At 42.7% G+C, this 12696-nt stretch overlaps 1 long non-coding RNA gene across 1 annotated transcript; it reads left to right on the top strand.

Moving 5' to 3' along the window:
* Nucleotides 1-4520: 4520 nt before the first annotated feature.
* LOC142803672 (uncharacterized) lies at nucleotides 4521-12211 on the top strand. The gene is made up of 2 exons (XR_012894220.1): nucleotides 4521-4694; nucleotides 6925-12211. It is a non-coding gene; the product is annotated as an uncharacterized LOC142803672 (long non-coding RNA).
* Nucleotides 12212-12696: the final 485 nt, after the last annotated feature.

Raw genomic sequence — 12696 nt, 5'->3', positions numbered from 1 at the left:
TTTTTCCATTCCTTCATATTTTCTTGATTTCCCTCAGTGTTTTTTTCTTCCTTCGTTTTTTCCTTCTTTCCTTAGTTTTTTTTCATTCCTTCATTCTTCCTTTGGTTCTTTCCGAGTCACTGATGGTGGTAAAAGCAAAAACAAAGGGAAGGATGAGGACACAACAGGTGGCTGAGGCACCATCAAGGGAGGAAAACTCACAAAGTATATTGTGGGGATGCCGCCACTGTATAGTTCCACATGACAAATACCATGGTATCGAGCCGTGGTTACGCGATGAATAGATAAAAACTTCGGAGCAACATGCAGTCTTTATAAGGACATAATTTAACAGACGCCAAGCCTTTTTTAAATTACACTTTTATTGTTAAATTCGAGGGCCGTACTTATTAATATTTGATGTCTGAGAAACGCAAGTCCACGAAAATGTGCTCTATCTTCGCAAAATAAAAGCATTTAATCCTATTCCATTCCATGGAAAATGCGCTTAATTCTATTCCTATATTCCATTCCTCCAAGCTTTGTCGTCTTTATTCTTATTCTATTCTGTGGCCACGAAAATATGAAATGATTCCAGATTCATTACAATTCCGGAGTGGCAACTTCACAACACTGAATGGTAGATGGAAAGGCGTAAAGAAGCCAGAAGACTGCAAGCGTGCATTTATTTTTTACACAAAGAAACAGTTTATTATTGCTATTCACCATATCGAACCACGGATGGTATCTTCGCAACACCAAACTAAATAATTTTACGGGTGAGCACCATGAGAACAAATGGCTGGATATTTCGTAATGTTATGCTGTGCAGTAAAAGCTTTCCATGTGGAAACAAAATGCGCGATAACACCCTTTGCTGCAAAAACCATGTCCAGAGGTGCATGCCGCTCGAATAAAGAAATGACCACTCGCATGATTATAACGGTGTCGTTGTGACTGAATTCATTAGTGAACTAAAGTACATAACTCTTAACGTGTTTTGCAACAATTTGTGATGAAAGGGCGCCGCAAGTGCTGGGTGGAACACTCAAAAAGTGACGGTACTGTCAAAAACGCTCGTACAGCGGCACGGCATGTCGAATCGGAAATCGATGCAGACAAAGGAGATTTTTAAAAAATTGGCAGCATATCCTCAGAGTGAATGATGGACAGTGGGGCGAAGCATTCGTCCGTCTATTCGTTCTTGCTTCCGTCAGTCCATGCGTGCGTCCGTTCGTGCGTCCGTCCCTGCGTTAGTTCATGCGCGCGACGATATCTAACTTCTCTGTGCAACATCAACAACCTAACAAACTGCTCACAGTGTACCAACAACGCCTCAGTACAACCAGATCATGCACCAGGGTCTACCACCATCTCGGGCAGCAACTTTGCTTTCGACCGACTTCCCGGCCACTCTCATACTGACATCGCAACAGGCGATGACTTCAAGTTCGACAGCCTCTTGACCCCTCTTATACTTCGTGTCAGCAGGTGGTGACTTCTTCTTCGACGGGATTGTCGACCCCTTTCGCCTCAACGTCGCAACGGGCCGCAACTTCAATTTCTACCAGCCTCCAGACCGCTCCCGCACCCACATCGCAGGCCGCGATTCCACCCTCGACAGGCCTCCTGACTACCATGTCGCCTCAACGTTGGAGCAGGCCGCAACTTCGCCTTCGACCGGCTTCTCGACTCCTCTCGCTTACCAAGCCGCGACTTCACCGTCGACCACCCTCACGATTCCTCTCGCCTTCTCGTCGCCCCAGGCGGTGCCTCCGCTTTCGACGGGCGTCATGATTTCAACGCCAACTAGAACTCCAATGCGTTTTGGGTACACGCTGAAAAACCGTCACTTTCCACGCGATCTACGGCACTCGAGGATTCGCCCACAGGACATGCCGTGGAGATTTCTATGGCCAAGGGAAGCCCCGAGTGCGCAATCGCTCGCGATGCTGTGACGGACGCCGGCGGCCACAGAGCACGTAGACTAATTTCAACTGCCTCCGAACACTGCCGAGATTCCCGCTCTTGGCAACGTCACTGCCCGACAAAACCAGAATGCTTTGGCGCCATCGGCATCCTCGTCAAGCGACGAAGAAGAATCGCCATCGACTTCGGATTCACTTGTGAGCTCTAACCGGATACACCTGGGTGGCGGCGATGGCTTCAAGTACTCCGCCATAGCTCAGAAGCTTTCAAACGAAGACGTCAGCTCGACGCACGTAATCATTCGTAACCCCCAGACAGACTCCGACACTCCGCTTCTGACAACAGCGCTCATGAACGTGTCTCCGACGCCGTCGAAAGCGGCCAAGATGCCCCGGCTTGATGGGGCCGCCACACGAAAAGGCCAGAATGCTTCTGCATCGTCGTCGTTCTCATCGAACGAGAAATAGAAATCCTCAATTCCGGAGTCTTCGACCCACGCCGATGCGTTTTCCTACCAAACACACGCGAGAGACTACCTGACCCCTCCCGTGGACAAGCAGAAAATGACCGCACTGCACCTACAGAAGCTTCAGATCCAACACCAGGAGCAGATGATGAACATACTAAAGAAAGCGTGCAAGTTATCAAGAGACTTCGCGAGTTTACAGTAGCAGGGCAAGATCAAACTCCTCATAATACAAGTGACGCAAGAAGTCCGAAAGTCCCCAGTATGACCTGAAGATGGCTAACAACGTGACCAAGTATTCTGGACATCATAGCAACATTGGACGACTTCCCGTGCAAGACAAGTCACCGCCTCCCCAAAGCCCTCCATCGTCGCCGTGTGATAACACGACCTTTTCTATCGTTCGCATCTTGCTTGTTCATGTCCGCCTTACACAGTAAAATTTTTTACACCCTTATGGGTGTAAAAAGGGTGTTTTCAAGATTTACACCCTCTTTGAATGAATTTAACACCCTTTTTTTGCTGGTACACCCTCAGAGAAGGGTGTAACGGGAAAAAGGGTGTTATTATGCCGTTCGTGAGGGTGTTGACGAACAGAAGGGTGTACACCTATAATTGTTGGAATAATAATTGTTCCGTTTAACGTCCCAAAGTTGTCATATAATCATTAGAGACGCTGTACCGAAGGGCCCCGAAAATTTAAACCACCTGGGGTTACTTAAGGTGCACCTAAGTCTAACTACACAGGTCTCGCACTCTTTCTCGTCCATTAAAAATGTGGCCGCCGTGAACTGCCGGGATTCAATCCTGCGACTTGCGGGTCAACAGTTCAGCACCATAAGCACCAGACCACCGGCGCGGGAGTGCACGTGCAAGAATCGAGCTGCATCCATGCTTGCAAATCAAATACCACGCATAGCGCAAGGAATGCATGCCTTTCCTAAGATAACAATGTCGCAGGGATGAAAAAAATCAAGGAAATGATTGAGGCATTGACAAATTTTACAGAACACTAAGAATAATTGAGAAAATGTAAAAGAGACTAACTTCTTCTCGCACTGTATGATTCGACATGCTTTGCCGCTTTATATCGTCCACATTATATGTGAATAAATGAATGGGCTACTGTCACGATCTACGGACAGCACATATTCATGTGTAGAAGCAATTGAGAAAAAAAAAAGGCTTGAATTAATTACAAAAAACCCTTGCTCGGTCAAAAGCCGTTCGAGTGCAAGTTGTTTTCACAAGATTATCGAAGACGAGACGTGCTTGGTCCAAAAAGAAAACAATGCACTACCTTCTGCAACCATGCGGGAGCACGGGAAGTGGTTTTTTAGGTGAAGAAATAAAGGTCAGAGAATGGCACGGTCAGTGCACGCAGCGCCTTTGCGAAGCGAAGGGGAGAAGGGTACGAGAGGAGGAAGAGACACGCCTCTCGCCCCCCCCCTACACACAAACATATATATATATATATATATATATATATATATATATATATATATATATATATATATATATATATATATATATATATATATATATATATATATATATATATATATATTGTGGGACCTGCGACCCACGCCGTAAAATTTGTATTTGCTATCTATTCTCTTTGACATCCCCTCGGGGGGGGGGGGGGTGAGGTGATCAGCAGGGGGCCCTGCAACCCCCGTCGAGTTAAAAAATTTACGTCGAGTTACAGTGCTCCCTCTCTATTTCTCTATGTACCTATAGGGATTTACATTGCCCCCTAAGTGACCAAGGGTTGCCTCCGCCCCCCTTCCCCCGTGGTGGGCACGCCTATGCATAGGCACCATCAATCATTGCAATAAAATTTTGTGTGTAAATGTGTGCGTCAACCATAGTACATTTCGAAGTCAAGAGCATGAGTGTTTTAGGTGATTATTACCGCTGTTCTTCATTTGTTAAATATGCATTGTACCTGCAAGCGTTTCAAACTTCGCGCGCTAAAGTCACGTGTTAATTTCTTATTTCGTTTTTTCGTGAAAATAAAATTATTTTTCCTGTTTTGTTTTTATTCTGTATATATTTCCGTTTACTTTTTATATTTAACCGCATTACTTAAGCATTTTACTGCGCCTTTGTACGTCTGCGGAGCTGTAACCCCGAACTTGTTTTGGCGTGCTCGCTAATCGGGCGCTGCAGCTTGTCGGTTCTGCATCGTTTTTTCTCGTTTTTTGAGGTGTGCTTGTGCGCTGCGTTCGTGTTTTGTGTTCTGCCGGTGCTGCCTATTACGAAGATGAACTCTACTCAAGCGAGGACGTGTGGCGTCGCATTTTGGAACACTCGCCAGGTACGTACCACATTCCTGCTGTCGGCGCTTTGTCAACACCGAGAGCGTGATAACGACGCCATGCTACGTTTTTCGTTACATGTGGGCGATAAGTGAAGTTTTTTAACGTAGCGAACCTGTTTGTGTGTGTCATTTCATCAGTATGAAGGCGTTTTTGTAGGAGGTCAAGCGTGGGCGAGCTTTTTCTTTCGATTCAAGCATGCTTCGGTGTGTGAAGCACATGGCGTGTGCCTGCGCAGTGGGAATTCGGCGGCGGATTTGTGCGAGTTGTGACGGCGCTCGCCTCTGTCGGCAGTGGTGTTGGCAGGGAGCCCTGCTCGCGATGGACCAATATTTTGGTTAAATAATTGTTGGGCGAAGACGGCGTTTGTTAGCTGTAAGCGTTGATTACGCCTAGAGCGCGTATGTTTGGATCTCTTAACTTGAGGATTTTTTTTTTTTTTGCATGCCTGTTCATATTGTGTGCTACAGGAGTCAACGGGTTCATTTGTTGTACGTTTCATACGTTGTACGTCCAAAGCAGTTTGAAACGTTTCGTATGTTGTACGCCCTTTTTTTAAACTGCTATCAGAAATTGCTGCGGGCAGCCGAACGTATGCCGGTGTATGCATCCACGCCGGCACGCATCTTTGAACTACCGTGTTATTCGAGTTCGCGCGCAGCATGCTGCCTCGTCTTAGATACGGCTCGCAAGGCTTGCACGTATGTACGCTTACGTGTTTATGCAGTCCGTTTAGTCAAATCTGAGCTTACGTTATACACTCGCAACATAGGTTGTCTGATGCGTTCGGAACCCATGAATTTTGAGCCGTTCGTTAAACTTGAACTGTATTTCCGAACAAACTTTTCATGGCTTATTGGGGCCGAATAACTGTAGCTTAACTGTGCGAGCCCTAATTCGATCAGTAGTTCATGCGGTAGAGCACATTTTATTTTATTCAGCTTGTTTTCGCTATGCTTAGATTTCATTATTTTGTGGTGGTTTATTAAATATTGTATGTGTCTCGCCAAAACTTTGTGTTCAAACTTCGCTAAGCAATTTTACTTGTACGAACAGTAAGAACAGTTTAGACCATCACCTCCAATGGCATTTAATAACAGATGACAAGCTTATGCCGATCTGGTCAGAAACACACATGAAAACATTGAAAAACCACACATTGGCCTCGAATAAAAGCACAGTCTTTGTCACTTGTGAATAGGGCTTTTGTGTGGGGGCCAAAACGTCATGATTTCAATTAGGGTCAGCATGTTGTTTTGTCTTCACATCAGATGACAAACTTCAGTAAATTCTATAGGCATGCGCTACAGTTATAGAAGGGATCTGTGGTGTTTGGAGAAACAAATATATCATTTAACGCTCAAAACTTGCAATAATGTTATACATCATAGTATGCATACATAAGGCATGCACGTGTTGCTGTGAAAATGGAAAATTGGACAGTATGTTCATCTGACAATCATGAATATAGACTGCATGTTTCCAAGCTGTTGGCATTGACGCAATTAAACAACTTCAGAAATCAGTCTCGTCAAACGTTTGTTGTGTATTGCTAAATCGTGACCAATGCCTTCCAGTATTCTTGTTACTAGAGATCGTTGCAGAAGCTTGCATGCTTTATTGGGATGGTATTTAGCTCAAGATGGGTGCGTTGTATTAGCACTTCCACATTTTTTCCCATTATTTATTAGACAGCCTGTAATGAGGGGTATGTTAGGGATGAGTGAGGGGCACTGCCTTTTTAGCCACCTGGAATCATTCAATTAACAGCCATAATTTAGCAGTTGACATTAGTAATTTAGTGAAACCAATTTTCTTCGTTATCGGCATAATCGTTCTAATGTAGGCAGCCAAAAGAGAGTTGCATTAGTTGTGTTCAAACTAAAATTCGTAATATAACTTTATGTGTTACCTCCAATGGATACTTGATCAAAGTGCATACCGTCATGTACGCACTGCCCTATTATTGAATTGGCATGTATACGCACTATGCCAGAGCGCTATTCAAGTATATTTTGTGACAGATCTGTTATGTGAAAAATGCATATTCTTTCGTAAGGTTGCACCTATGTTCGCCAAAAACATTGAGGATGTTTTTGTTGTAGCATGTCTGGTTTTCGTACATCCTACTCTTTTAAAACAAAACTTTCCAGATCATTCTAAATTGAGTTCCAAATTCTGCTTCGCTAACAGACACATCAGTAAATTGTTTTTTTGTTTCTCTCGCAGTCTATACATGCTCGTCGTAGGAAGAGAGTGTGGCAGACGTCTGGACTAGCCCATCATCCAAGGCTGGCTCGTGGAAAATTTGACTGCTGGTGCACATCAGTGGCGCATGGCTTCTGTTTCTTCTGAAAAGCGAGCTGCAGAGAGCCACCTGGTAGCTGTATTCAAGGAGCACAAAGGTTCAGGGTGTTCAAAGTTAACCCTTTTGTTTTTCCTTAAAAGAGAAGTCAGCGCTGTAAGTTATCTATGTAAAGCCACCTCTGCTGATAGCTATGTATCGAGGAGGATGCAATGTGAGACAATAATTATCACTGTCAGTGGTGCCATTAAGTTTTATTAATCAACTTAATAGTGACCACAGCAGGAGATCATGTATGTGTTAAATATTTGAGCCAGTCACATTTCTACATATTGTCACTTGTAAGAATTCTAGCATGCCTGTGCTCAGATATCCTGCTGGAAATTTAGTTGCGGCTTGCATTATTATGTGTGCAGGACAGTGAGCACTAGCACAGACTCTGATTTCATGCATTTAATCTGACCGTCGGTGGAAGGCATGGGCAAACATTAAAATGGTTACCCTTGCTATTCGCTGGCGATAGCAAGAACCGACTGCTCGTTCCGCTATGGAGTGATATTTTGCTAAACCTCACTGCCTTGCATGCGTAATCATGAAAAGCAAAATTAAACTTGCAAACGGGATATCTAGGAGCATAAACATAATCAAAAAAGTTTTCCAAGTGGGACTGTGTAGAAACACGACTGCCTCCAACTTTTTAATGCAAACATACCTGCTTATTTGCGTTACTAAAATTTCAATATTTTTGGTTGATAGGCCAGATGACAGCATTATTTTATTACTTTGTGTCCCCCTGGACACAATCTGCCAAGGTGTTTTTCTGTTCCTAAGGCTAAAATTCAATGTAACTAGGCAGTGCATTTAAGAATGTGTCAGTGCTGCTTACTGAGCTCTTTATTGGATATTTTGTTTTTTCCAAGATCTACTGAGTGTGTTGCTCGCCAGACTTGCATGTCATGTTAATTGATGCCTTATGTGCAATTGGCCATTTAGAAACACTTTTTGTGTTGTGATAAAAAGTAGCACATTAATGATTTTATCTTCAGTGTAACCTTCACTGAATATTTTATATTAATATATTTTTGTCACTGTAGTTATTTCATTGCCTTTGGCAAGTTCAATTCATAAGTACAATCAAGTGTTTTCCCACTGTCATACTTCATCGTACGTAACTTTGCCAATACCAAACCATGTCGGATATTTTACAGTGATACATACTCATGTTTAACATTGTTAATGATAACTGATAGAAGGCATACTAGAATATTGTAACGTGAGTCCTTGGATCGGAGGGTTGAATGGTGAATTTTTTTCAACTACATAGTAATATCTGCTTGCTTTATTTCATGTCAAGTGTAATGAGAATAACATTTACCGAGGTTAACGTGTTAAAACCATGATATAATTATCAGGGACACTGGAGTAGAGGGTTTCAGATATTTTGACCACCTGGGGTTCTTTAAATCCATCCACGTCTAAGCAGACACGTGTCATGCATTTCCTCCTTAATCGAAATTGCAGCCACCACAGCCATGGTTTGATTTTGTGGCCTTCAGTTTAGCAGTCAAGGGTTACTTGAAGCGTATATTAGTTGTGGGCTGTGGTCTTGCTTCCATGATGCGTCTTAAGTACAGCAGTTTGGTGCCAACCAGGCATCTCTACTAGTGCACTGGTGTTGTGTTTTTGCATTCGTAATTTACTGCAATATTTAACTATTTTATCAAGATGCATTTCTGAGCAGCTCTGCGAAGTGTGTGCTGGTGCTTATTACATTCCTAATTTTTTGTAAGAGGTAATGATTGTTGCATGTATTTTGAGTTAGATATCAAGTTACGAATTTTCCTTCTTTTATACTCTGTAAGAGTGTAAAGCCCAACAAGTCACTCTGTTATACTTTGCATATTGTACATCAGATGGCTAAATTGTGTGTGCAGAGCTTATATAAATAGCCCATAGTGTTTTGAATGCCTTGAAAACTGCCTTAGGATCAGAAAAAACTTGTGAAGAGTGGGATAGTCTGGGTGAACAGTGGAAGTTCCTCAGATAGGCTGGCTGATGTTTCGATAGGAGGACTTATGTTCTTCAAAAGTGCCGTTTCTTCTCATCCTTGGCATGTTAGCTTTAAGGGGGTTAGTAGAGATGTCATCTCCTGGTGGTGGTGCGTGTCTTTGTTGGCAATTGCTGCCGGAAAAGAAAAAAAAACTAGAAAGCAAACAAGTGCAGTCCTCACTTCATTTCAAGTTGACTGGTAGCAATTCACAATGTTCTCGGAGGGTAGAGAAAAAAATGGAAGCAAAAAAGAGGAAACACGCAAAGTAGGAGCGGTGTGCTGCCGCTACAGAGGCAAAAAAAGCGAAGAGCTTTAAAGTTTGAAGCCAGCAGACAGTCCCCGCGTTTGGCCATCACAAAGGGTTGCCGACGATAAAGGCCTATGCTGTTCTCGAACATCAATGAATGGGACTCGTAAGAAAGCGGTTACGAAAAGGCGCGAGAGAGAAGCAGGCAGCTACCTTTAAATGCTAAGATTTCAAAGGTAAGCGACAACAGATGTGTTCGGAAGAGAATGTGTTTAATTGGGAAAGTCATTGGTTAAAATATGCTTTCACTATCCCAGTAGGTGCCCCGCTCAACAGAATTGCCTCAAGAATTTGGCGGCATGTTGGCAGAGAAATAGAGAAATTCAGAATGCAAAGGAAATAAACATCAACGAGAGACAGCAGAAAGAAAGGAAAAAATTAAAAAAAGGCGGGTTGGAGGTAGATGACACGCTAGTGTTAACAGACGAGGAAAGGAAAAAAGAGACGCAGAGAAATTTGTGGCTTGGCAATGACTTAAGGGTGCACGGTAGTAGTGTTTTTTGAAGCGACAAAAAAAGAAAGAAAGCTGTGGTTGAAAGGTTCTGGCAAATAAAAACTTCGTAGTTGTGTGTGTATAGACACATGTATATCTATATTTATAATTTAAAAAATTTCGAGAGAACATCAATAGTACACTTGTAGTCTAGGAGCGATTCCATGTAATACCGGTTATGTCTATTTGAAGGTTGAACCTTTCTCATTTCTAATTGCTGTCGTAATTATGCTATGGCTTTCAGCGATTCCAAATTGCGACGTGCTACATTGATTCGTGATCGGTGTAGGTGCTTACATTTCTGTATCAAATGTCATTCCATGTATTTCCTCTCTCATGGTGAGCAGAAATTCGTAGAACATAAAGCTATGCTTGGTCGAAATTGTGGCCCTGTTGGTTGAAGTGACTGGCTACTGCTTTTGGTAAATTGTGTTTTGTGTCTGCACAGTGGTCGTTCAGTCTTACGTGAATTGGCTGCCCAGTTTTGCTTATATATTGTCTGCAGGTGGCGCACTTAAGACAGTATATTAGGTTGTTCGAAGTGCAGATGAAGATCGATGGGACCTTGTGAATGTAGTCAAATTTTGTGCTTTTTAAGTTGTTAGCCAGCTATATATTTTTACAGGTGGAGCATCTGGGCCGGCCACAGGGACCAGACGTCCTAGTGTTTGCTTTAAGTTTTGCGGGAATTAGAAATGCGTGGCACGTGGCATTTGCAACGCTAACTTAAAGACATGCTTGTTCACGCAAACTTAGACTAGGACGTCTGATCCCTGTGGCCGGCCCAGGTGCTCACCCTGCAAATATATACAGCCGGCTACCAACATAAAAAGCACAGCATCTGACTACATTCTCAAGGTCACATAGAGCTTCACCTGCACTTTTAAACAACCTAATATACTTTTCTGAGTGTGCCAGCTGTAGAAAACAATATATAGGCGAAAGTGGGCCGCCAATTCACGTAAGACTGAACGGCCACCGTGCAGACACAAAGCACAATTTACCGAAAGTAGTAGCCGGTCCCTTCTACCAACAGGACCACACTTTCTAAAAAGCAAAGCTTTATGTTCTACAAAATAATTTCCGGTCACCACGAGAGAATAAATACATGAAATCATAATTCATACACAAATTTATGTCCCTACACCCATCAGGAATCAATGTTGCACGTGGTAATTTGGAATCGCTGAAAGCCATTGCATAATTACGGCCATATTTAGGGACTAGAAACGTTCAACCTTCAAATAGACATAACTGGTATTACATGGAATCACTCCTAACCTACATATTGTAATAATAATATTCACTCTAAATTTTAAAACTTTAATTATAGATATACATGTGCCTATATACACACAACTATGAAGTTTTTATTTTCCAGAACCTTTCAACCACAGCTTCCTTTCCTCTTTTGTCGCTTCAAAAAACACTCCTACCGTGCACCATTAAGTCATTGCCAAGCCACAAATTTCTCTGCGTCTCTTTTTCCTTTTCTCGTTTGTTAACGCTAGCGTGTCGCCTATCACCAATCCGCCTTTTTTTTTTCATTTTTTCTTTTCTTTTGTGTTTCTCTCGTAGTTGCTTATTCCTTTTGCATTCCGAACTTGCCTATTTCTCTGCCAACATGCCGCCAAATTCTTGAGGCAATTCCGTTGAGCGGGACACTTATGGGGATAGTGAAAGCATATTTTAACTAATGACCTTCCCCAATATACACGTGGTCTTACAAACACATATGGTGTCGCTTACCTTTGAAATCTTGGCATTTAAACGTAGCCGCCTGCTTCTCTCTTGCGCCTTTTTGTAACCTCTTTCTCATAAGTCCCATTCAAAGATGTTCGAGAACGGCATAGGCCAATCAGCAACCCTTCGTGATGGCCAAACGCAGGGACAGTCTGCTGGCTTCCAAGTTTTAACCTCTTTGCTTTTTTCGTGTCTGTAGCGGCCACCCATTGGCAGCACACCGCTCCTACTTTGGGTGTTTCCTTTTTTTTTTTTTTCTTTTTTTCTCCACCCTCTGAGAACATTCTGAATCACTACCACCCAACTTGAAATGAAGCAAGGACTGCACTCCTCTGCTTTATAGTTTTGTTTTTCAGGCTACGATTGCCAACAGGGACACATGCCACCACCAGGAGATGACGTCTTTACTAACCCCCTTGAAACTAATATGCCAATGATGAGAAGGCTAGGCACCTTTGACGAAGATAGGTTCTCCTATCGAAACTTTGGTCAGCCTATCTGAGGCATTTCCACCTGTCGGCCCTCGTTTTGGTTTTGTTGTGAAGAGTGTGTTTTTGAGAAATGGATGCTGTCTCTATTACCTAGAAAGATGCTGAAAAATAAAACTTGCAATTTTAATATGTGGTGAAGCTTCATGGGGTGCGGGCTGATCTGTTAATTATTTTTCTTTGGCAACCGACCTTACCTGTTCGAATATTGGCGGTAAAATGCTCTAACGGTAGTATGTATGAAATATCATAATAACTGTGTTTGCTTTCAGTTGAGAGAAAACCTGTGTTGTGGTACATGTACTTGACATTTATCTTACGCCAATATATGTCTGCTTTTAGGAAGTGGGAAAAGATATTTATCAATAAGTGGAAACGATGTCTGCCAGAGCAGCTCTGTTATTTTTGTATAATCAGAAAGTTTGAAATGAACTAAGTGAGGCTGAACTCGCATGGTTTTGCGATACCAAGTGTAACTGCAAATTAAGTTGCTGAAATATGTATATGTCTGCATCCTGCATGGGAAGTGTGCACTGTTACGGGTAATAATGTTTTTTGAATATAATGTGTTCGTGTGTCTACACAAACGTATGCATACCAAGCACCTTTGCTGTA

Source organism: Rhipicephalus microplus, chromosome 3 (genome assembly GCF_043290135.1).
Source record: "Rhipicephalus microplus isolate Deutch F79 chromosome 3, USDA_Rmic, whole genome shotgun sequence".
In the NCBI taxonomy this organism is placed as follows: domain Eukaryota; kingdom Metazoa; phylum Arthropoda; class Arachnida; order Ixodida; family Ixodidae; genus Rhipicephalus; species Rhipicephalus microplus.
The sequence above is the reverse complement of the archived record's forward strand: the minus strand, read 5'-3'. Positions and strand labels throughout refer to the sequence as shown.